We start from the raw sequence: 23,574 nt of genomic DNA, 5'->3' as shown, positions 1-23,574 counted from the left end.
AAGCTCCAATATTAGATAAAGAAAATGACACACAGAATCACACACAGAATTTCTAGGTTGGAAGAGACCTCTAAGATCATAGAGTCCAACTCATTCAATTATAGCCAAGCAAACCCCCAAAATTTCATGTTAATTTATTTGGTTTCATTTTGAAGTGATCCCTGTTTCATACTGCTTAGAGGTTCAGATTCTTTCATTCCTCCTTTTTCACAGGAGATCTCAAAGCAGTAAAGAAAGGCGATGCATAAAAATGTTGTTTTGCCTGTTTTACACCAAGGTAAACCCAAGCACAACAAAGAGATAATGATACTGAATCAAAACTAGGCCTTGCACTTTTCTGTGGTTGCTTCACTAGACAGTACTGATTGGGATAATTTGACTAGTGGGAAAATTGTAGGCCAAATGTAAAAGTTGCCTAGTGAATCATTTTATGAGGAGATATGGAAGTCCACCACATGGTTACCTTGTGGGTGTAAGTCTGACACTGTAATTGTATAAGTATGGTGGTTTCTGTCTCTAAGCTGTGCTGGCTTCAACAGCAAACTGAAATCCCTTAACAGATTCTTTATTTATATATATATATATATATATATACACATATACACACATACAATATAAAATAGTTTATCAAATTAATTTCTGACATTCATTATAAAATCACTGATGAATTGCATAGGTCAGTATTCTTTGGCAGAAGACAGTTTGGACTATAATAGCCTTATCATTTATTGAAATCAAGTGAAAAAAATCAGAAGGATGGTTGACTCTGTGATTTTTTTTTTTCTTCCATAATTTACCTAGTTTATCCTCAAGACTTAAAAAATTATCAGATATAAAAATATGAAGGCTCCAATTGTGAAGAGTGTTTAACATGTTGGGTGGGAAGTTCAATGGCAATTCAGGGGTAAAAACCCCCAATTCATAGGATACCAAACCAAATAAGAAATTTGTAAAGATTTTAGCACTGTTTTGTGCATTGTATCTCAACTCAGATGGGAATGGAGTTCTGGAGTGAGGTGTGATATCTAGGACTGCAAAAGAGTTAAACAGTAAATAGAAATTGCTGGTGGTAAATGTGGCAATCTGACTTGAATTCAGATATCTAAGTTTCTTGGTCCTGTAGTTAGGGCTGAAAGAGACCTGGTGTGTCTGGCCCAGATGAAGTGTTTTGGAAACCCAAGGAGCAGACAGTTCTGCTTTCTCTCAGCTGACAGACACAAAAAGCTGTGCATACAGTGATGCCAGTAGGAACTGGCCAGGAAGACCAGGATGCAGGGAACCTGTAGAGAAGGACACATGGAAAAACCTGAGAGTGGTTGTGCATAATGGGGCAAACTCAGAGAGCAGCTGCTGGTACTCAGAGATAAGAGCCATTCTTCCTTCATGGTATGTAAAGATAGAGAAAATTGATGTTCTGTGCAAGCTGTTAATTTGGACAAGAGAATTTGGTTCCATTGTATGACTGTTATATAGGTTCCATGATATATATGTATTTCCATACTGTACAGGTTAAATTCTATAGATACACATACATATATGCAACCACACACTAATCTAGGGGGCTACTTGAGTAAAGAAACATATCAGGAACTAACTTCCCTTTTCTTCCTGTCTTTGGGTCAAATCTCCTTACGTATTATGCGTGAAATTTCAATGTCTTGACGATGTTGTTTTCCTGGAGGTACATTTTATTCTGCTGTCCATCAGTGCAGAGCACATTGTGCCTTTTGCTTGGCTGTGTGAAAGTGATGCTGGAAAAGTGAGGAAGCACATTGTTGTTGCTCAGTGTGTTGGCCACCAGAGTTCCCAGGGTCAATGTGGCACAGCACTATAGTTACTCAGAGGTACAGTTTAATGAACCCAGTTCAACTTGTGATGTGTCCAAGGCTAATCAGTGCCTTGTTTTGCACCAAAGCAGCAGGATTGTGTCGTATTGACTGCTTTGCCAGTCTATATCTGATGCCTTGTGAAGGCTGACCTAGAACAGAGGCTAGATGAAATTAAAGAATAAAGTAAGGCCTCAGTGGGTACACCTTGGGCAGCACAAGAGCCCAGCCAGCGTTCCAAGATGAACCCAAAAATGGTCACAAAATGGATGACCAGCCATGGGGTCTCACACTTTTAGAAGTTCTTATTCATTAGTATATTGGAGTTAATTGTCCAAGTATAGCTTTAGCCCATGAATTCCCATCCTTCTTGTTTTTCTCTCTTCGGTTCACATTGTTTATGCTCTTTGGCCTACAATTTGGATCATTTGTCCTTGGTCCCCAGCTAGAGAAGGAATTGTTTTGTCTACCTATCCCCTAATATGAAGCTCAGAACTACACACTGAAGCAGTACAGGATCTGAAAAATAGAAAAGCTAAAACCTGAGGCATCATTTCTATTGTGCTATCCCTCTAGCTACTGCTGTGACAACCTGACTCTTGTCAGGCTCCTGCACTGGATTCTTAGATTACTGCTGTTCTTTTACATGTTCTTCTACATAATACATGGATATTCAGCAAGAACCACAGGACATGATGTACCATATTGGAAGCACAGACTGTACCTGGACAGCTCTCTAGCTGCTAAATGGGAAATGATGCAGATAATTTGCTATCTAAGCAGCTCTGATCTTAAAGCATGAATTCATATTCTGTGTAGGATACTAATGCAGATTTTATTACTTACTCACTAAAAGAGTGTTGGCATACTTAATATATTTTAAGGAACAAATGGAACTTTTGGGAAACAGTGTACTTGTATTGTGCATATCAATGCAGTAGCCATACCAAGTTGCCTCTAAAACACACTGTTAGGTTGAATTCTACAAAGGAAAATAATGAGAATTTCCTGACTGTGAATTGTAAAGGATAGAGCCACCTATCACTATGCACAAAGTCTGTTTTTCATTACATGTTAGCTCTTTTTTTTTCTTTATAAATAAACTTAACAGTGTGTTTTCTGTCTCACAGAGGTGGTTTTATTCAGGAAAAAATAACAGCTAAGAGGCAGCCAAAGAACACTAGTGGATGATACATGTGTCTGTGAAAACAGGTTCATGTATCTTAGAATGTGATTATCTTGGCTGAACAGAAGTTTAAACAAATAAATAAATGGTAGTACTGGCTGATGACAGTGATATCTCAAAGTTGTAGAAGACTGCTGTGGAGTTCAGACCATTTCTAACAAGATTGAATGTAGCTATGTAGATAATTTTATTAACATTTTATTTGCCACTTTTTAAGCAGCTCATGTATTTGGGTGTTAAGTAAATTGGATTTTCTATCTTTGCAAATAAGTGTAGGTTCGTTTTTTATGTAGGCCATGTAGGTGGCTTTCATGTAATCATGTTAATATTTTCCAAGGCAAGTTGTTTTTGTTTTTCAGGATTGGGACTACATGGTAACAGGAGTATAGTGGCAAAAATGTGGCAGAATCTGTGTAAAAAGAAGACAAGCACTACAGAGTGTTGACACATGGGTTTGAGATGATAATATATAAAGGACCACAGGGTTTAATTTGCTTAACCTGGTCACCTGGTAATTTATCTGGAAAGGAATTGGATTGTGTTTTTCATTGAGTAGCAGTTTTGGGGACACTGGGAATTGAATTGACACAGTAACTTCCCTACAGGCTGATGAACTTGTAAGTAAAATATAATGCAACAAAGGATTAAAAATTACTGAAAAGACACTTGGCAGTCAATTTTTGTCCCTTAACCGTCAATTAGGGATCACTTGAGAAAGGCAGGAGATTTCTGGGAGTGAGCAGACATCAAGGCCAGCATAGCTGTTCAACATCTTATCCAACTTCCTACTAGTGTGACCCCCGAGGAACGCTGTCAACGCTGTGCTGGTATGTCTGGAAGGACTTGGGCCGCGATCTTTGTGGCGAAGATGTCAAGTTACAGAGAAAGTAGTTTTTCCCTCAACTGTTGGTAAAAAGCAGGTCAAGTGGGGTTAATCTCGACTGCTAATGACTCTGGCCTTTTCAGGATGGTTTTATTTGTGGTGCTGAGCAGCTGTGTCTGCTGCTGCTGCTGTTTGGGCCCAGTGTTGGCACTGGAGGCGAAGCTTTGCTTCTTTGTTGGTGTCAGGTTGTACTCCTCTGGGTGCTGGGTGACATTTCAGCTTGCCAGAGATGTGGACTGCATGGCAGGAGGAGGACTGGGTCTGTGTACAGTTTTGGTGGCACAGAAGACTAATGAATATTTCTGCAGTTTAGAAAAAAGGAAGTTACTTAAAGCTTTGTTTTGTCACTGGAATGTGAGGGTTCTTTTCTTTTGAAATTTTATGTGAATTAAATTTGCTAAAAATCCCATATTCAAAAACCTAGAGCCTCAAGTACCATGAGGTTTAAGGAAGTGTTTTCTGTTTGGTTTGAGTCTTTGAAGACACATTACCAGACTTTCTCCTGTAGCATATTTTAAGAAAATATCATCATCTAACCTAATTTTGTGTGTTCAATGAACTTGTTGCCATGGACAGTAAACTGGGAAAGGGCAAAAATATACCTGTGATTGGAGTGTTGTTGTGCGTTGCTGCCCCTGTGCGAACAAAGAACAAAAGCAGAATTTATCACAGCAAGTTGGGGCTGTCTGCTTTGAGGTATACAGGAGTGTATCTGTAGCTTCTGCCTGAAAGGGGAAAAATATTCCATTCTGTGCTTTTCTCTGTGCCTGGCCCAGCTATCACCTGGCCCATGGCGATTTCAAATGTTTTTCTCCTGCCTCTCTGTGTCTGAATGGTCACAGGCTTCTTCCCAGTTAACATACAACAATCCCTTGTGCTGACTGCTGAACTCTGATCTCTGGCTGGATGCACTCTTGTTTCTTTAAGCACGTGTGGTGCAGAGCAGACCTGGAGCTGGGTAATTCATAAGAGCTGGGTGTTATTGGTATTGCTACGCCTTGAATGAGCCTGTGTTATTTTGCACAGCAGCGTGGTCACCTGGCAGCAGGTCATTAGCATTTTAGGTTTCTTTCCCTCACAACAATGCACAACATGCTAATTAGAGGGTTTTGAAAGCTAAGCAACCTGGTTTAAAATCAGACATTTTAATTTGCAGCTTTAATGGCTATATTATAATAACTGGCTTGGCTCAGGGGCGAAGGGGAGAGAAGCACTTCTCATGTTCCAGTAGAAAGGTCCAATATAACAGAGGCTGACAAAATTAAAAACCTCATAATTTGACCTTTGCCTGGGATAAAAGGCTGTTTCATAACAATTTCCTTTTGTTCTTTGTTTAAGCCATTACTCCAAAAGGAGCCTCCGATTAATCTAAGTAAATGCATCATTACAGTCCTAATCCATGTCCTTCTGTCAGTGTCTGTTTTAATTAAATAAGAAACACTAGCAGAAAGATATCATGCACAAAGCTGTGATTGGAGAAAGAGGGTTGTTTGATCAGGGTGAGATTAAAAAAGGCTTTACTGTTTTGTCCTTTTGCTCTAGATGCCATAATGTAGGTTAAAGGAAGAAAACTTGCCTAATAGTTCAGCACATTGCTCCCCATTACAATATCTAAATAACCAGATTTACCCATGAAACTGTCTCAGACACTCAATTAATTACATACAGAACATTCACAAACAGATGATATGGCAACTTGGTTTGAGTAATTTGACACATTAATATGTTTGGGACTGTATACATGGCTGACCAGAAATTGTATTCAAGTTGCAGGTTTTTTATATTAAATAAAAATTTGATTAAAGCTATTTAGGTATTTTCTTTCTTTTTTAGTACTTGTGGCTCACAAACAGTAAACACAATCTGCAAGCCCCTGATTTTTTAAAAAAACATTTTTGTTTCTCACAAAATCAGAACAATTATTTTACAGCAGTGAAGGGTTGAAGGATCTATTTAATAAATGTCATAACATCCAACTAGTTAATATTGCTAAAGCAATGCATATGTAAGAGACTCTTCCTCAAGGTAGTGTTTCAAGATCCCTGTGGTGAGGGTTTTCTCCCATATCCAGGCCATTATTTGATGTAATGAAAAGAGAAAGTGTGCAACACAGAGATTGTTAATTAATTTAGCCTAACAAGATGAAGATAAATGAAGCAAAGCATGGATTGAATGAAGCAAGAGGTCTTATTTACAATTTAATACTACTTTATATTAGGCATTTTTCAATTTACAAAAGAAAGGAGTTTAAAGAAAAGGTGTTCGGCAAATGTATGTGAGAATGTTTTTTATTTTATGAACAGTTCCTAAAAAGGCTGAAAATATCTTTTGGGTTAGCCTTTAAGTTTTCCTCTCCTACTTTTTCCCCCTTTTCACAATCATTTTTCTCAATATGATTTTAAAATATGTTGATAGGAATGACAAAAATTAAACCCTAAACTTTTTCCCATTGAAATCAATAGCAAATTATCAATGGAAATTCTTGCAAGCCCAAATTTTAGAGTTTTTTCATTGTTTATATTCATCCAGAGTCATACCTTATTTTTGAGCAATTTGTGTGTAGAAAGGTGCATTAAGAGGCGTAACTATAAAAATCCAATAAGAGTTGATTTTAGTTTGCATTCCAGAGTGTAAATCTATTGTTGTTAATGTTTTCAACTGTCCTATTGCAGTAAAAGCAAAGAAAGGAATCCGAGATAGTGTTAATAAACAATGCTTTTAGGTAATAAAACTATGATTTTTTGATTTGGGAGAGTATTTTTTCTCTAGACCATGTTTGTTTTAAACATTTGTGAAAAACTGTAGTTTCTTGTTTCTAAAAAATTAAAAATCCCCCAAGATTAAAAGGCATGTCAGAGATTTTAGATGTTTCTTCTTCCCAGTCCCAGATTTAAATAAAGACTATCCAAAGCTTACAGTAAGCTACAATTTGCATCAATTCAGTCACTGCATCTCAAGGTGCATATTATTCAGTTTCTCAAGGACAAAATTTAGGGTATAACTCTATAGAGGTGAAGAAAAAAATAAGGTCTGTCATTTTTAATATCTAAAGACTAATTAGCAAAAAAGGAGCCCTGTGTTGTGACTGATCAGAGACACCGTTATCAGTTTGTCCTAAACCCTGAATTGTAAATGAGCAAACTTATTTGGCCCCTTTTTTTTTTTTTTAATAAAACATCCTCATTTTTACAGATTAATTGGGTCTGTCCACTATTTGACCTTCTGCCGTGATTTCTGTCTGCAAAGGAAATGCCTTCCTTCCTTTTGCAGTAGCCAGACAGGACAGCGTTATCTACAAGCACTGTCACTACAGGCAGTGGTCGCCACAAATAGCATTATTATGGTCCCTATGTTTTTATCTTGGGGGTCATGAACAAATCCATGCAACTGCTTCTAAAGATTTCAATAAATAGGACTTTTTATCCAGACAATTGGCTTTTATATTACTTTTAAACAAAACTACTAGTCCATCAAAGGTTTCAAAAGGAAAACAATTCTACAGAGTGCTGGTATGGCAGCACAGACCAATCATTATGGCACCCATTCTCCAGTCCTTTATTTTTCAAGTCCACAACAATAGGTTGTTGATTCAATGGACAAGACCAGAACAATTAAGTTCTCTGTTTAGCAGCAGTGCAGCATTTTAATGCCCTCCTCTAATAATGGTCTCATTATTGTTATTCTAAGACTGGGCCTCAGGAGGAGGAATATTTGCTGGAGGTACGTCATTATTTTGCAAATTTCGATTAGCTCATCATGTTGTCTGTACTGTGAAAATCATAGCTAATTAGGGCAGTCAGTTAGACTACCAGCTTTTGAGCTTATGAGTTAAAAGGTAGCACACTTGATAGGCCAATGATGTGAAAAAGGTGGTAAAAAGAGGGATTAGAGCTGTTGCCTTAGTAACTCTAACTTCCATCTGTGCGGGAACAATGGACCTGTGTTTCTCCACCACCTTGGTGTAAAAATTGGTTTTGTTTCGAAAGGAAGGGGCTTTTTATGACAATCTGGAATTCAGCCTAACAGGGTGCAGTTTTAGTTGTTAGAGGAGACCATTGGAGGATAGGAAAGATGAAAGGTCACGGCGAGCTCCAAGGACATGAAAGGTCATTGTCTCTTGTAACAATAGTGGATTGTTTCGTCCCATTATTTCCAGCCAACTACTCAGTCAGGTGATAGAAAAGATACTACCAGTTTAGTCAGGTGGAACAGGAGAGAAAGATAATGCACCTACTACAGAACAAAAGATAACTATTATTCGCCTTTATTAAACAAAGTTGCACTTATTTGTGGCCATCCTCTGAAGAGGGTTGTTTACAGACTTACTATTTCAGCCTGCTTTGTTCAGCACTGCCTCTGTAGGCCATCACATCTCTGGGAAGCAATCCAATGTGTTAGAAAATGTTGTTTAAGCTTTCTTCCCATGAAGAGGAGTCCCCAGGAGTACCACTGATGTGATACTTAACAATAAATTTAGTTTTGTAGCTTTCTCACATTATTGGCGTTCCTAAAAGGCTTTCCTTCAAACACAGAATAAAATTAGCTATAAATATGAAATAAATTAGCTTCAAAACTTTACAGCATTTTATCATAAATTCTACAGCACATATTGCTGAAAGTTTACAGCAAAATGTATTAAGTACTGCTGAACAGAGAGCAGAGACCTATAGTTGTGTAAAAATAGATTAGCTCTAGGACTACTCTTATGCAAAAGGAAATAGATAAAGTCTCATCTTTAAAGTCTCTATGCAGAAGCTTTAGGAGACTGTGTGTCTTTGTTTTAAGGGAAAAACAGAACTACTGTCATATTATTTAATAAAACTGCTATAGCAGAGTTCATAAGGAAAGCATTTCTGTTAGTGAATAGAGCTGTCATCTCTTATAGTTTTACAAGAGCATCCAAACCTCCAATATACTGTTTTTCAGAAAGACATTTTTCCCCCTTTCTTATTATTTCCCTGTTTTTGTAGTATTATGCCTTAGTCATCCATGCAACAAGTTTATTTTTCTTTTCCTCTTACCTCTGTCCATAATTAAAGCACCTCCCAAAGTCCATCACGTATCTCCTAAAGACTAATTTCTTTAGGTGAGCATTTCCAGAATGCTCCACATTCTTATATGAGATCTCTGAACTCTTTTACCTGGTTTGTTTTAGAATATTTTTACTTATTTCACAACAGAGCTGCAAGAGCTGAGTTGAATTTTTATGAAATGGATAACATATATATAATTTACTACTGTTACACTTGAAAATAAAAATTATATATAATTTTTAGGTATCCCATCTTAAACTGTTCTGACCTCATTTGAACTCCCCTTTTTTGGCTATTCTGGGCCTCTCTTATCTCGTTTTTACTCCTGGCCACTCTTGCTCTTGCTTTCTGACAACACAGATGGGTGGCCTTGCACAAACTGATAACTGTGGCAATTTCTCAGCACACTATTCACTAATAAAAGGTGTTATTTTCAGAATTAGGCAGGCATGTGTCATACTTGCTGGCTGGCTGAAGATGAGAGGTCGAGCTGTGGCTTCCTGGGAGCCTGCAGTCGTATGAGCCATTGGACTTTACAGCTCTCAGGTTGTTGATGCATTGTTTTACCAGCAACTAGGTTAAGTAATTATAGTCTTTCAGAGAAAGGAAGTCTTGTTTTAAATGCTTGTAAGCTTTTAGTTTTTTAAGGTAATATATTCTTAATTTTTCTCTTTAGCTTGCTCTTTAGTTCTCATTTATTTGCTAGCCTATGTTTTGTTATTTTTGTATCACAATGAGCCGAGGAGTGTAGGCTGCTTCATTCAGAATGGGAGCCCTGCAAAGGGTTAACCAGCAGAGAATTACAAATGAACTATCAGGAAAGTTGATTATTAATCCAGCAAGAGAGAAAATATCCTTCCAGTTAGCAAGAATTAGTACCTGAAGAGCTGATAATATTGTTCGGGCTGTCGGTGTGGAATGGCAAAACCAGGTAAGCTAATCATCTTCTCAAAGGAACAAAATCTTTTCTTTCTGCTTTTCATTATAAGAGAGTTTAGTTTTTAAAAGAATCTTTGTTATTTTACTTAAAGTATCAGCATGTGAAACAGCATATGTTGATCCTCAGTTTCCTCAAATGAATGAAAGAAATTAAACTTGTGTTTAACTTTGGTAAGAAGATACATTTCTAAGCCATATTTCTGAGCTACGCAATGTATGTAGCTGTGAAATATCATTACAATTCTTTCCTGGTTTGCGGTTAAGGGTGAGAACTGATTACAAAACCTGAGGAGTCCTTTGCAATTGCAAGCTAATAGATTATGTAAGTCTGTCTTTAGTCATGCTTGGACATACTGTGGGGGTTTACAGGAACTTTTATGTTGCAGAGCTCTTTCATTCAGAGTTATTAGATTTCAGTTTTCACACTGTAGGAATTATTTATTTATGTTTGTTTTGGTATTGTGAACGCATTTTTGTTTGTTAAAAGTTTTTGGTTTTTTTTGGTGGGGTTTCAAAAATCTATGATCTGGGGTTAGAAGAAAATGGATGTTTGGTAAACATTCCACTTTGTTTATACAGAGAAATGCAAATGAAACGATTAGGTTAGTTGAAGACAATCTCGTAATTTTTGGTAATTCTTTTAAAAAGCTCAAAGCCCTATCTTGGGAAAACTTTTAAATTTCTGCCCCTGATACTAATATATAGATATGATAAACATTTATGTTTTTCAATGTAGTCTTTACTATTTAGCTTATTATAGGAGCTTTGTAAAAGTGTTAGATGATAGTCTAGTACTGTGGAAACTAGGAAGTCTGTCTTCAGCATTCGATAACTTTTCCTAGTTGTGTGCTGTTACTTCAATTAGTAGCACTTAAAAAAATCCTGATTTGCTTGTAGAATGAAATTCAGTATGTACACGATGTGACTGCAGTATCTGCCTTGGTGAAAGAGAGTCCAGATTTTAGCCTGTTATGTATGAAATGGCCTGAAAGCTGTCTCAGAGGGCTGTGGTGATACAAGAGGGAAAACATGGATAAAACCTAAAGTATTCCAAATTTGAAGGCTGAGCCCCTCTAGCAATGTAGTTCTATGGGGTAACTTTTCATGACCCATAGAGAAAGGAAGAAGAGACCTTCTAATTTTGGGAATGGGAATAAGATATGGCCTAAGGCAAAGGAGAAAGAGAAAGGAAGAAGAGGCAGTGGGAAAGTGAAAGGGAGAAGTGGCGTTTGTCTGACAGCGTCATTTTATCGCGTGTGACTTTGGCCTCCTGAGCACAGGGACAGCTGGTGGCCAAGTCCTCTGAAGAGTGTCTCACCACGTTAGAGTAAACTAAAGTCCTAGAATTTGCTGATGACTGAGCTGTCAGGGCAACAAATATCAGGGCGTTTTGGGAGCCATGCTAAATATTCAGATATACATAGAGGCAAATAGCTTCCGGAGGCACATTTTAGCTGAGTATTTTAAGGAAGAACGGGGACAACGTAAATAAGCTGCATTTTCCCAGTTTGATCATCGGCATCTAGGAAATATATAAAGAGCAAGAAACCCAATGATGAAAAAATTATCACACAGGAAATGATATACGTAGAAAAAACAAGATTGTAATTAGTGGAGGAAAGTAAGAAACTGATTAGAGAAATGAAATTTCCCAGATGTTTAAGGAAAAAATGAAAGTTAAATTAGATAAGCTCTTTTAACTAGTATTGGAGAGGAGTGCTTCCTTCAGAATGGGAGAGCTAAACTTAAAATTAGAAAAGAGCTGGCAACTTGAGTTTAGCTCAACTGTTTTCCTGCACGAGTGACTCTTAGGAATGCTCTGCTTGGAACATCATCAGGAACAACTAGTATAGAGCTGTTGGGGAAAAAGTAAAACACAAAATGAAACTCTCTGTGTGCTTATTTGGAATGATTAAGGTGATTATATTACTTATGTGTGTACTAACCCACAAATTAGACAAATTGGTTGGATTTTGAAGTAGTACTTCAGGATTTATTTTATTTCATGTATATATGTAGTTGAAACTTGAGCTCTAGCACTGTACTGGTTCAACTGGTTCATTTTAAAATTAATTGTAAGCATTAGCTTATTGACAGAATCCTAAATCATCAAACACTACCAGCAAATGAACAGAAACAGTCTTGATCCCCCTCAGCTACAAACCAGTGTAAATTAGCTGTTATTTTAATTATTATTATTTATATCAACTGGGATAAAAGTAATGTTCTTAAGCAAAAGATAGAAACAAAAGATATCAAGCAGAAACTGGGGTTTTTGTGTCCTTTCCAGTGACTTGTTTCAACAACACAATAGTGTAACTTGGGAAAAATGTCCCCCTACAAGGCAGTTTAGCTGGGCACCACTGCTTTTGTGCCAGTTCCTGTTCTCAGTTGTGTATTACAGGAAAAAAAGAGGAGGAAAAAAAAAACCCAACCAAAAAAGTTAGACATGTCTGGAATAGGTTGATAAGAACATCATCTGATTTACTGGAACTAGTTTGACTGAGCAGGGTGTTCATGTTAAGTAAAATTGTATTTTCTTCAATGCAGACTGTGTAGATCCCAACCTGTTTAAAGGCATAATGTCGAGGAGAGATGAAGCTCCAGAGGTCCCTGACTAACTAGACAGACATCTGGAAACACAGCTGCACTCAGGGAAGGCTGCAGAAGCAGTTAGCCTGCAGCAAGCAAGCCATTCTTGCCATGACATGGTTGGTGCAGTACGCTGAGATGGTGCGGAGGGTGGAGCATAAATATCTATATGTTGCTTGATTCTCTACTTTATAGCAACCTGATAGTAGCCAGGAAGAAGCTTGTCTACACAAACAGATGGCCAAAGCAAAGTTTGGGCCAGGTTATTTTTGTTTCTTGGAGCACACCTTGTCTGTGGTGACAGTACTGGAGAGAAGAATGTGTTTCAGGTCATTAGGAGCTCAGTGAAGCTATATGGATAACACTGAGGTGTTTTATAAGATTCAGTGTAAAGCTGCATAGTTCAAGGAAGCTCATGTCTTATTAGCTATGGCTAAGGTCAGTTATCCACACAATGAGGGGGAAAGTCTTTCATAGACAAGTAGATAAATATGGTGCAGGTGGTGCTTAGCCTTGCTTCAGGCTGTAATGTTACCAAAAGAGCTCAAGAGCAACTCCAGCTTTCACAGAGTCCTTATAGAGCATCTGCAGCATCAAGTGGTCAGATATAAAATTATATAGCAGTTGTGTCATGGAAAAAGGACAAATTCAGGGCATTTTTGTAGCTTTGCATACAGGTGTCTATCTCTATGAGATATTAAAGAGAGAATATAGAATCACAGAACTCTCCTAAAAGAAAATAAATTGCAAAATGCTAGGGCTGAAAAAACAAATTGAACTTACCCAACCTAAATATCAGAATAAAACAGGCCTAGTGTCTTGTGGGTTTTGCTTTCTGCAAACTCTGTAATGTTCCATGTGTTTCAAAAAAGCTGTTTAGATGTATAGGTGTTTATTAGTGCTTGATCCATGTCTGATAACAGAGGAAAATCATATAAGACTTCATTTTGCCTTTGGGGCTATCATTTTTGCTGTCTTTTGGAAAACAATTATATTTTCAACAGCTGCAAAAAGAGGAGAGCTTAAAGAGTTAATTGAATCACATGCTGCTAAAGGAAAACATTTTCTTTCCTTTTTTTTTCCTGATCTGAAGTAGGAGTTACATGTGTTCCTTATTACACCCAGCATAGTCCAGTAGTTTTTTAAAAAGACATACTCATGAAGCAGTGTATTCTCAAAAACACTTTATTTTCAGCTACTAAATCCTGGAGCAATCCAACACGTGTCATTTTTCACCTTCTGACTAGAGTTCTGTGGCTGTAGTCGATGATAGCACATAACATCCATAGAACTGTAAAATGTAATCCCCTGTCTTTACTACACAGTTTTTGGGTGCATTTTTATAGATGCCAGAGGAAAATCTGCTGGCATTTCTTTCCAATTCCAAATCAGTGTTGGTGTAGTTATTAATTATTCTGTGGTCTTTAGGCCAAATGTTTTAATGGTAGTAAAAAACACACACAAAAACAAGCAACCAAGACAAAACCCACAGCAAATTTACTTTAACTGTAATCACCCAAGTTTGTGAGAGCCAAAGGACAGCAGACTGTTTTCCCACAAATGGGTCTCTTTACAGACCTTACTGATGAGGTTGTGATGTGCAGGTGTTCAGTGTTGGAGGCAAACAGGGGTGTTCAGAACAAAGTGGAGATTTTTCAGGGCACTTTCTGCTTCAGTAGGTCAAGCAAGCAAACTCTGTGGTGCTGGGAGAAGGCCAAAGCTGGGCGCTTCAGCTGCACATCCTTTTGGCCTTTCTGCCTCTGAACAGGAATGGATAAAGTAAAAAATATCTAAGAGTTTGTCTGCTGTCTAATAGTTTATGCTCATGTGCAATTCCTGGCATTTTACATGTGTTTAAACCTCAGGGAGCATTGCAGTAGCCAGATCCTAATTGTTTATGCTCTTTTTTTTTTTCAAAGCAAAGTTTTCATCAGGACTGTGCTTGTCTAGTTTCAATTTAAAGAATTGTTCTACCTCCATATTAACTTGGATTTTAAAAAGCCACATGTACAAGCATACACCTCGCTTTTTGCATGAAAAATGTGAGCTAAATATCAAATGTCCTTGTTCTTGCTTTACCAGGGTAGGCTTTTAGCATTTATTGAGGTAATGCATATGGTTTACTAGTGTTTATACTGAATCTCTCTTGTCTGTGATTTTTCAATAGACTGCTTTTCCTTTGGAAAAATAATTTTTAGGGCGCTGTTGGTTCATCCTTCTACTTTTCCCATCAGCTGTAGTCTGTTTAACACTCTCACCACCTTAGAGAGCACAGTGCTGAGGGAAAACAAAGTAGCTGCTGGTGACCCCGTGACAACTGTCTGGTAAACCTGATTACAGACCTAGAGCGTTGTTTAATCTAAAGGCCAAATAAAACCCTGCAGGAGAGAAACATTGTTTTGTTCTAAATGCCTATTAGGAAGGGAGCTGCTGTGTTATAAGCAGCAGAATAATAAGCCTCCCTGGCTTGTCAGGGTTCAGATCTAGGCATTCAGTGCATACTTGCCTGGACTTCCTATTGCAAAGAAAGAGCTAAGTTTTGGAATTGATGTCGAAGTCAACTAAAACAATAATCAGTAATAGCAGCTTTGTGTTTCAGGGAGATCAGAGTCTGCTTTGAGCTGTACTGATATAGTTCTAAAGATAGTATATGGACTTCATTAGGGTTATTCTCTTCTGCACCCTACAGATCTGACTTGGAATCCAGAGTCACTGGGTCCTCTGTCTCCTGCTCTCTGCTATGGGCTGTTTTGTTTTCTTTTTCTTTTGTTTTCTCTCAGAGAGAGTAATGAATAAAAGTGACTACTTCATCTACTAGTATCACTAATAATTTCTGCATTGCATGAGAAATGTCACTTTAGCATTTTCCTAAAACTGAAGTTTTCAGGGAATAAATTAGAATGAAAGCTGGATACCAGCAAATAAATTATTGAGCCTTTTTATAAATGTTTTTTTTTCCCCTATCATACCATTCATTATCTTTTAAGGGTATAATCAACATGCCTTAGGTCACAGATGAACATATAAGTTTGAGAAATTTTAATTTATCAAGGGTGATCTGATTTTACTTCCTTAGCTCCAGCAGTGAAGCAACCATTTTAGTATAAAAAATGTGCTAGTATGGTAAAATACCTCTTCAAAAATTGTTAAAACTACACCAAATGGGTTGACTGATACAATATTACCAAGCGAATGAGCATTATATCAAATTACCAAATCTAGAGACTAAATCATACAGTGGCAATTGAAAGACAAAATAATTGCTATTAAAAAAATTCATAGCTTTGTGAATCTGTAATATTGTTTTTAGAACCAGAGTGGGAAGAGATCCCTGCTTTAGAAAATTTGTGAGCGAGCATTATATCAATTACTGTAGTTCTCAATACTAACAATTAGCATAGTGAATTCCATCCATATTATGTATAGGTGTGTCAGTCTGAACAACATATAATTATATGCAGGGTAGAGAACTTTTACCTCCATATTTATGTATCTGTGTACATAAGCATGCACACAAATACATACACACAGAGATACAAGTCCCTTTCATCCATTATTTATATGCATTCTACATATGCAAATACATAGCTAAACATATATGTGCATCTAATGGTCATGAATGTACAAGTGCACAGTAATACCCTGTGGGATTTTCATACTAATATTTGCACAAAGCTTCACACTTCCTTAAAAATACTGTCTTCCATGTAATTCTATAATCTAGAGAACTAATACACTATCAGCAAAAATTTTTGAGAATTACTTGATAATATCAGGAGTACTTGAGAGTGCTGATGATTCTTCCAGGCCATTTGTAGGAGTTTTATTTGTGTTATGCATGGGTCAGTTTTAGCGTGGCCATCCCTGTGTTCTACCTTGCACTTGCAGGATTTCTATAATTAAACAAATAGAGGATTGGACATTGTACATGTTTAATTATTAGCTAAGATGATATTAAAGTGGTGTTTAGGGATTGTAGAGATACTTTGCCAATTAAAAAAAAAATCTGTTTAATCTTTTTTATTTTAAGAAAGAGTTCAGGAGAAAAATCTTTAAAAAGTACCTTTGTGGCAATATCTGTAGTAGTCTATGGAGGGCTTCTGTCTCCTAATTGATGTAGTTGTCTGGAACATAATTCCCTTTCTCATTGTTTCTGTTACTGTCCTCTGTAGAATACCATCATCTTCTAATATGATATTATATTGTGAAAACTGAAAATTAACCTAATCAAAATAGCTTTCAGATGCCTAATTAGATTTTTTGTGTTTGCTGGAAAATAGGGTTTTTTAATAGCTTTGTTTCTTACAAGATTAAGCAAGTATTAATTCTGTTTTCTAGTATTCATCCTGCTTTGCTGATCAGACTTCTTTAATTATAAGAAGTGTTTATCACTTTTCTGTCCTGTAAAAGATAATAAGGTACATGTACTTTACAGCTTGAACCTATATGAAATGTTTTCCTTCATTCTTGAAGTCAGTGGACAAGTGATTAACCCCAAAAGTTGCACCATTTTTTTTAATAACATTACCACTGATGGCTTTATTTTAATGATAATTTAGGGATTTTTTTACATACAATTTAAGAAAGCACTGATTCTCATTATGTGATACAGAGTTTTTGTGGAATTTCTGGGATTTGTGTGTGATTGGTAGAGATTTGCTATTGGCCTGAGTGTACCATTATTGAACTACTGTACATTTGTGTTCTGTGGTGACCTCAGAATCATGGACTAGTATTAAGGTTCCAAAAAAAAAAAAAAAGTGGGCTTTGTTCCATTTTGGGTATAAATTAACAGATTTATACCCACCTAAAAACTTTTTGGAAAACTGTCAGTCATTTGCTCTTCCTGCTAGGTGATTGTGGACTCACTGGTAATGTTTTGCTGGCTTTACCATTTTAGTTTGCAGATAATCTTTCCTTTTTGCTCTTCAGTTCTATTTAGTACCATTGTCATGGCTGAAGACACAAGTCACTCTCTCAAGTCCATGGAGTGGTTATAATTTAATTTCATGAAACCTCATAAAGACCATTAAGCTTCATACAGGCATCTGCACTTTGCTCATAACTTAGACATCAGATTACAAGGTCAGGCATGTAATTTTCATAATTTAGAAATAATACTGGATCAAGACTTTTAATACATTGGTTTTTTGCCTTATGGCTTTGGATAGTGCCAATTTTTCCCTCTATTACAAACATGGCATAGCTACCCAACCTTTGTTATCCTATTATTCTGGTTTATAGGTTGATAGCCATTCTGTGAGATATGAGGTGTGGACCTGCCCCTGCTGCATTCCCTGAACTAAAGAGAAAAAGAAAAAGAAGAAAGAAAGGAGAAAAGAACCCCCTCCTCCACTAACCATTAAATTGTAGGGTGATCTGGAGATAAAAGCAGAATCTCTTTTTTGCTTTTCAAATATTTGCTTGGCCTTCAAAAGGTATTTGCCTTTTGTGTTTACATTGGATTTATTTTTTTGGCCTACATGCAGAAAGAGAATGATACATTAAAGAATAATGGACAATAGTGAGGAAAATGCTCTCAGTTTTCACATCTAGCCTGTATTTTCTACTTTAGGTTTATTTTTTTTAATCTTGTCTACTTCTATTTAAATAGAAACTGCTGAGCATTGTAAAGGGCTGTAAATGTGAAAGTATCAGATGAAGTACAGTACAAGAAGATTATCTACAGGTTGGCAGGCAGTAATGAGAGTTGGCAAGGTTCCATTTTCTTCTATGAACCTTTGGGACCTCAAGTTATTCCTGTGTGTGGCAGAACAATGTAAGGCTTCAAAAGCCAGTGATCTGTCACTTGCAGGAGTGCTTTCTGCTGTTCCTGAGAGAGACAGGTGAGGTTTGTCTCTGTAAAGTTGTATAAATCCTCACCAAGGCAAAAGGGAAGATGCTTTGGCTGAGAGTTGATGTCTGTGTCATATCATCTTCAATTATTTCCCTCTGGATGGCATTAGAGCTTCCTTGGAACCTGCATTGTCCCTTGTGGATTTACTTTCATTGAAGAGGAGAGTTTAAGCAAGTTTGTATAAAAATATAGTGCAGTTGAAAACCCCACACTCAAGGGAAGCACCTCTTTGTGACAATTGCCTGTTCCAAGTTTATCTTTTTTGTTGCTCAAGTCAGTCCCTTTGTTGTTTTACACATAACTACTGCATCATCAAAAGCTTGTGATTTTCTTAGAGTGAAGTCATGAGATGGAGATTTTTCTCATAGCTTCTTACTGTAATATTTAGTATTTTTGATGCTCCTAACTTAAAAACAAACATGCCCCAATGATTTATTTGAAGCATCTTGATTAATGTGCTTTGAAAACAGGGGCATTTATAATAGATAAAAATATATTTCACCACATGTATGTCATAAAGCTCTTAGTATGTTACAGTTTGTGAAAATTACAGTCAGTTAATAATGTGTCAGCTCCCCACTGTGTGCTTCGTAGGGCACTGAATGGGTGTTACAAGATTTATTTGCTGGATTTTGCAGGTTTTCTGTAGCGTGTCAGATGCCTTGCTGATTGCTTGGTGAAGCCTAGAGCATGAGCTCCCTCCTGCAATGTTTACTTTAAGTCAATCTACATTTGCTTAAAAGTATGACAGGATTGAAATCAGATCACCTCCTTGGAACTTTCCTAAAGGCCTGGATACTCTTTAGTGAGACTATTGTGTGTAATTTAGATGCATGCTTTTGTGGGAATCACCATTTACTTCATAGTTCTTAGAATTACAGGGAATGGATTGGTAATAAAATGTGTATTGTGGTGATAATAATGTTGCAAATAATTTATATACTACTCTGGGATTTTGAAGGGGGGATAGGGAGTTACTTCTTTATTGACTTTGTTCATGATGTAATTACAGTTTTCTCTCCTTTTATACCTTTCATTCTTATGTATTTCTTTCACCTGTTCATGTATTCCAACTCTTTCATTCATAGAGAGAATTTCTTGGCCTTGTTGATACAGTGCTGTTTTACACCTAAAATCTTAGAAAGTGGGAATGCTCAGTGAAGTTTCAAGTTCTATTAACTTTCTGGTGATTTTTTTTTTTCTTGCTGGGAATACATTGGAGCATTTCTGTTTAAATGTTTCCATTCATGTCCTGCAGTGCAGGCAACCTTCAAGTTAGAAGGTGCAGAAATACCTGTTTTCAAAAAGTATAAAATCATGAAGACCATTGATAACTGGGATTAAAATGATAGGATGTCAGGCAATTTGGGCAACAAATAGGTGGTGTCTGTGGTGTTCCATTGAACTGCCATATAGAATGTTATATCAGGGTAACATGGTGGGTAAATTTCTGTGTGACTTCAAGAGCATCAAGCATTAACTTGTATAGCAATTGGCTTTAATAGGCAAAAAAATCAAAGGGAGTTTAGAAAAAGAGAAATTGTGTGAGCTGATTTTAGGATTTGAGGCTCTTGTCTGATGCTAATAAAGTTTTCTGATGTCATTCTTTTTGTAGCTATAATGTACACTACAGAAATAATTTGTATAATGTGTGCTTGCGTGTTCTATCTTGAATGAGGTATATGTTTATAATTTCTGGCTTTCAGATTTAAATCTGTGAACACAGCAAGAGCTCAATGAGTTCTGATAATAATAGTCCTATAATGCAGAGAGCCTGAGAACTTCCTTGCAAATCGAAGGAGTCATTCATTTCACAAAAGTGGTAGAGAAAGAAACTTGCCAGAGTTGCAAAGAATCATTTCTGCAAGGGTCACACAGCAAAGATGAGACAATAATCAAAATATTTTTGGGACATCTTACGATTTTGAGAGAGGTAGTTGAAAAGGAGCTCTGAGAACGGGTGTTTTGAGAAGTATATTTCAGATCTACCACTTTGACCATGTTTCTGTCTCATGTGCTCTAAACCCACCCATATTAAGAAATATAGGCTTTAATTCCATGTCTGGTTTCTATTGAGACCATATATCAGGAGAGTAAGGCTCTTTCCCAGGTAATTATTGGGGGAGTTATAACCCTTCTGTTTCTCTTTCCCATTTTGTGTGTAACTATGTACACAAAGTAGCAGTGGTAGAAATTTCTAGAATTAATATGGAACAAAAATTTATATTTTAAACTTTGTTGTCTTTTTATTTGCAACTTCTCCAAACTTTGTTCTTCATTTAAAATTTACCTTTCTTCCCTGCCTTGTAAAAACATATTTATGTTGTGTTGGTTTATTTGGAAATATTAGAGCACTGTGGGCAGAGTTTATGGAGATCTCCTATAGAGTGTTTTCTGCATGCAGAATAAAATGGTCATTTTCTTTCTGTTTTGTACTTTCCCATTTTTAATATATTTAGTGGTAATTCCATTTCATTGTGGAAGGTGTTTTCCACAAACAGGCTGGACTGGCACACTGCTGGGGCACCTTCAGGGGGCCCTGTGGTTCTGCAGAGAGTGTTACGAGCTGATAGCATATTTCTATCTTTCTAGCTCAAAACTTGGGATGTTTGAAATACTAAGTTTGCATCCGTTGTTTTCATGAACTTGCTGGCAAATCTAGAGGAGACATTCCCAAAATCTTCTCATACTATATTGCCATGCTGGACTAATTCCTGTTCAACCTTTCAGTTGGTCTTAGGTGACAACTTTCTGGTAGGTGCTGGGCAGACATTTGGTCCATCAGGCGCCTTAATCTGTCTTTCACTGGTTTAAGCTTAACCAGGTCTCTGGGCTTGTTTTAAAGTGCCTCCATCCCTGCTTTCCTCCCCATGTCCCAAAATCCAGTGCCTGGTAAAGGCACCGGGGAGAGCCCCAGGCATCTCTTGCCCCTGTTATTGACCATTCAGAAGGAGGATGGGTGGGAAGCACTCCACAGCCTCGGGTCCCCTTTAGGAAGCTCTGGTGCCAAGGCTGTTGGAGCTGGTGGTGACTGCAGTGGGAACCAGGGGGAAGTGTGCACCCATTCCCACTGGTGATCCATGAGGCCTGCCTAGTAAAGCTGCACCTTAAAATATCTTGAGTGAAATCCTGATTCTGCTGAAGTTGCTGGGTACTTAGGCATTAATTTTATATCAGCAAGGATTTCACCAGTATTTTTATTTTGCAGCTGTAGAGGGGGGGGAAGCCTGAACCAAGATGAATGTGACTTCACGTTGTGAAATAGATTCTCTGCTAGTTTCATCCTTGCCTTCCTCCCATCTGAATAACTGTAAATGATGTTCTCTGTTAATAAGTGTGTACTTTGTCTAAATTGCATTTATTTTTCTTTTGACATATATACCATTTTACTATTAATCATCCCCTTCTGCTCTTTACTGTACAAAGACACTGTTGTGCTGATGGAGCATATTTAATCTTTGGTATGTTGTATTTTATTTCTATTGTTGCTTTCCCATTTCTTTATGGAAAATCTTTCTTTATTGACTCTTAAATCATGGGTTAAGCCCTTATTGAAAACACGTTCTGTATGTACTTCTTGTGAGTGAAAGGAGTTCTTTTGAGGTTATAGGCTAGGCTTGTACAAATACTTCACTATACAGTAAAAATTCAGAGGTCTCCTATATGTTATCTAAAGCTAGAAATATACCCATTTACTCAGCAGCACATCATAAAAGAGATGCATACTATGTTCATGTCTGTCAGTGCCTTAAGTCATCACTCTACAGCCTTTTTTAAATTCTCTTTTTATTGAAACCAAGAAACAAAGCAAAGACCAAAAAAAAGCAAAACCAACATCAATTACATGTCAACATGACATCAAACAGCATAATATATCAGAAAAATAAACGTATGATCTGGTGACTCAATGATTTCTGTCCATGTGGCATTTACAGAGAGGTAAAGGAAAGGCAAATAGCTGCACATCTGTATTGGGAAAAATGTCCAATATAAAATTGGCCATCGTGACAGCTCTCAGCTGAGATTACTTGGAAATAAATAACACAGAGAAGAGGAGGAGAGGTTCCAACAGTCTTGCTCTTATATCCATTTAGAGTTTTATGCAATGAGCATTGTGCAGGTATAAATCTTTGTATAAAAACATTACTTTAAGGATGGAGATATTCTGCCTGCTGGTGCCAGGTCCAGGTCTGTAGTTGGATGTGTAGTACAGCTGCATTGCAGAGTGATGCAAAAATGCAATGAGTAAAAAAAAAAATCTCTGAAAATAAATGTGACTATCTGGTGAAACTATTAAAATGGATACTGACTCCAAGCCTATTTGTATATTTGCTGAAAGACATATGAAAAAGCCTCTTTGTATAAGTGCTAAACACATGAAAACCACTGAGAATCGGTTAAGCCCCTAAAATAATAATCTGGGAATTCCATTCATTATTATAGCAAAGGGCATCATAACTTTATGGTAAGTAGGGAAGGGTAGGAGAGAGGTGAGACTGTGGGGGTGGGAACTAGAGAAAGAAAACCCAGAAAGATCCAGAATCAAACACAGCCTCTGTTATTTGAATTTGTTTTTCGTTTTCAATGGAGTGATAACTGGAACAGCTCAGCCTGAACTGCCTGGCTCGACACTCCCCGTTCTAAGGAACTTGGATGTGTTTCATAGCTTACATCTGGACAACAGGGCACAGGGAAAAAAAAGGCCCAAGGATGGATCACATTCTCTTTGCACAGTTAGGGCTTGAATACAATATATAATAAATGTACGTAAGAAAGATATGTACATGTGGACACATACATTTATGTATCTGCACACACGTGTTCATGTGTGTATAAGTCCAGATTTACAAGGGACTTCTCATTTTGTTCTTAGGCTCAGTTAACAGATCTATGTTCTGTCTCCTCAGAGTCAAAAGAAGTTATATTCTGGAATTTATATATATATATATTTTTTTTTCTACCCAAGCTAACTATTTATTGAGCGCTGAGATCTCTTTTTGTTAATCTTATTAGAAGGGCAGCTATAGGCCTCAAAGGAGGTGATAAGTGACCCATTGGACCTGGAAATGGTGCTTTCTGTGAGAGCAGGGAATACGTAATGAACTCCTTATCTTATCTTTTAGATCAGCGATAACTTCAGTGAGACCACTTGGTCAATATTGTACATCTCACTCCACGGTCTCCCCAAAGCAGTGACAAAACTGTGCCCAGTGCATGCAACTTGGCCTCTATGGATGGCAGAGCAGAACATAGTGCAG

At 37.1% G+C, this 23,574-nt stretch overlaps 1 protein-coding gene across 2 annotated transcripts in view; it reads left to right on the top strand.

The window, feature by feature from the left end:
* Window positions 1–23,574, top strand: part of SOX6 (SRY-box transcription factor 6) — a 359,140-nt gene that overhangs the window by 94,823 nt on the left and 240,743 nt on the right. The window contains exon 1 of one of the 2 annotated variants that reach the window (XM_066551990.1): window positions 9,714–9,859. The exons of the other annotated variant lie outside the window; for it this stretch is intronic. The gene's annotated coding sequence lies outside the window, so the exon portion shown is untranslated. Of the gene's footprint in view, window positions 1–9,713; window positions 9,860–23,574 lie in introns of those variants that run through there. 2 annotated transcript variants of the gene reach the window in all.

Source organism: Molothrus aeneus, chromosome 6 (genome assembly GCF_037042795.1).
Source record: "Molothrus aeneus isolate 106 chromosome 6, BPBGC_Maene_1.0, whole genome shotgun sequence".
NCBI lineage: Eukaryota > Metazoa > Chordata > Aves > Passeriformes > Icteridae > Molothrus > Molothrus aeneus.
The sequence above is the reverse complement of the archived record's forward strand: the minus strand, read 5'-3'. Positions and strand labels throughout refer to the sequence as shown.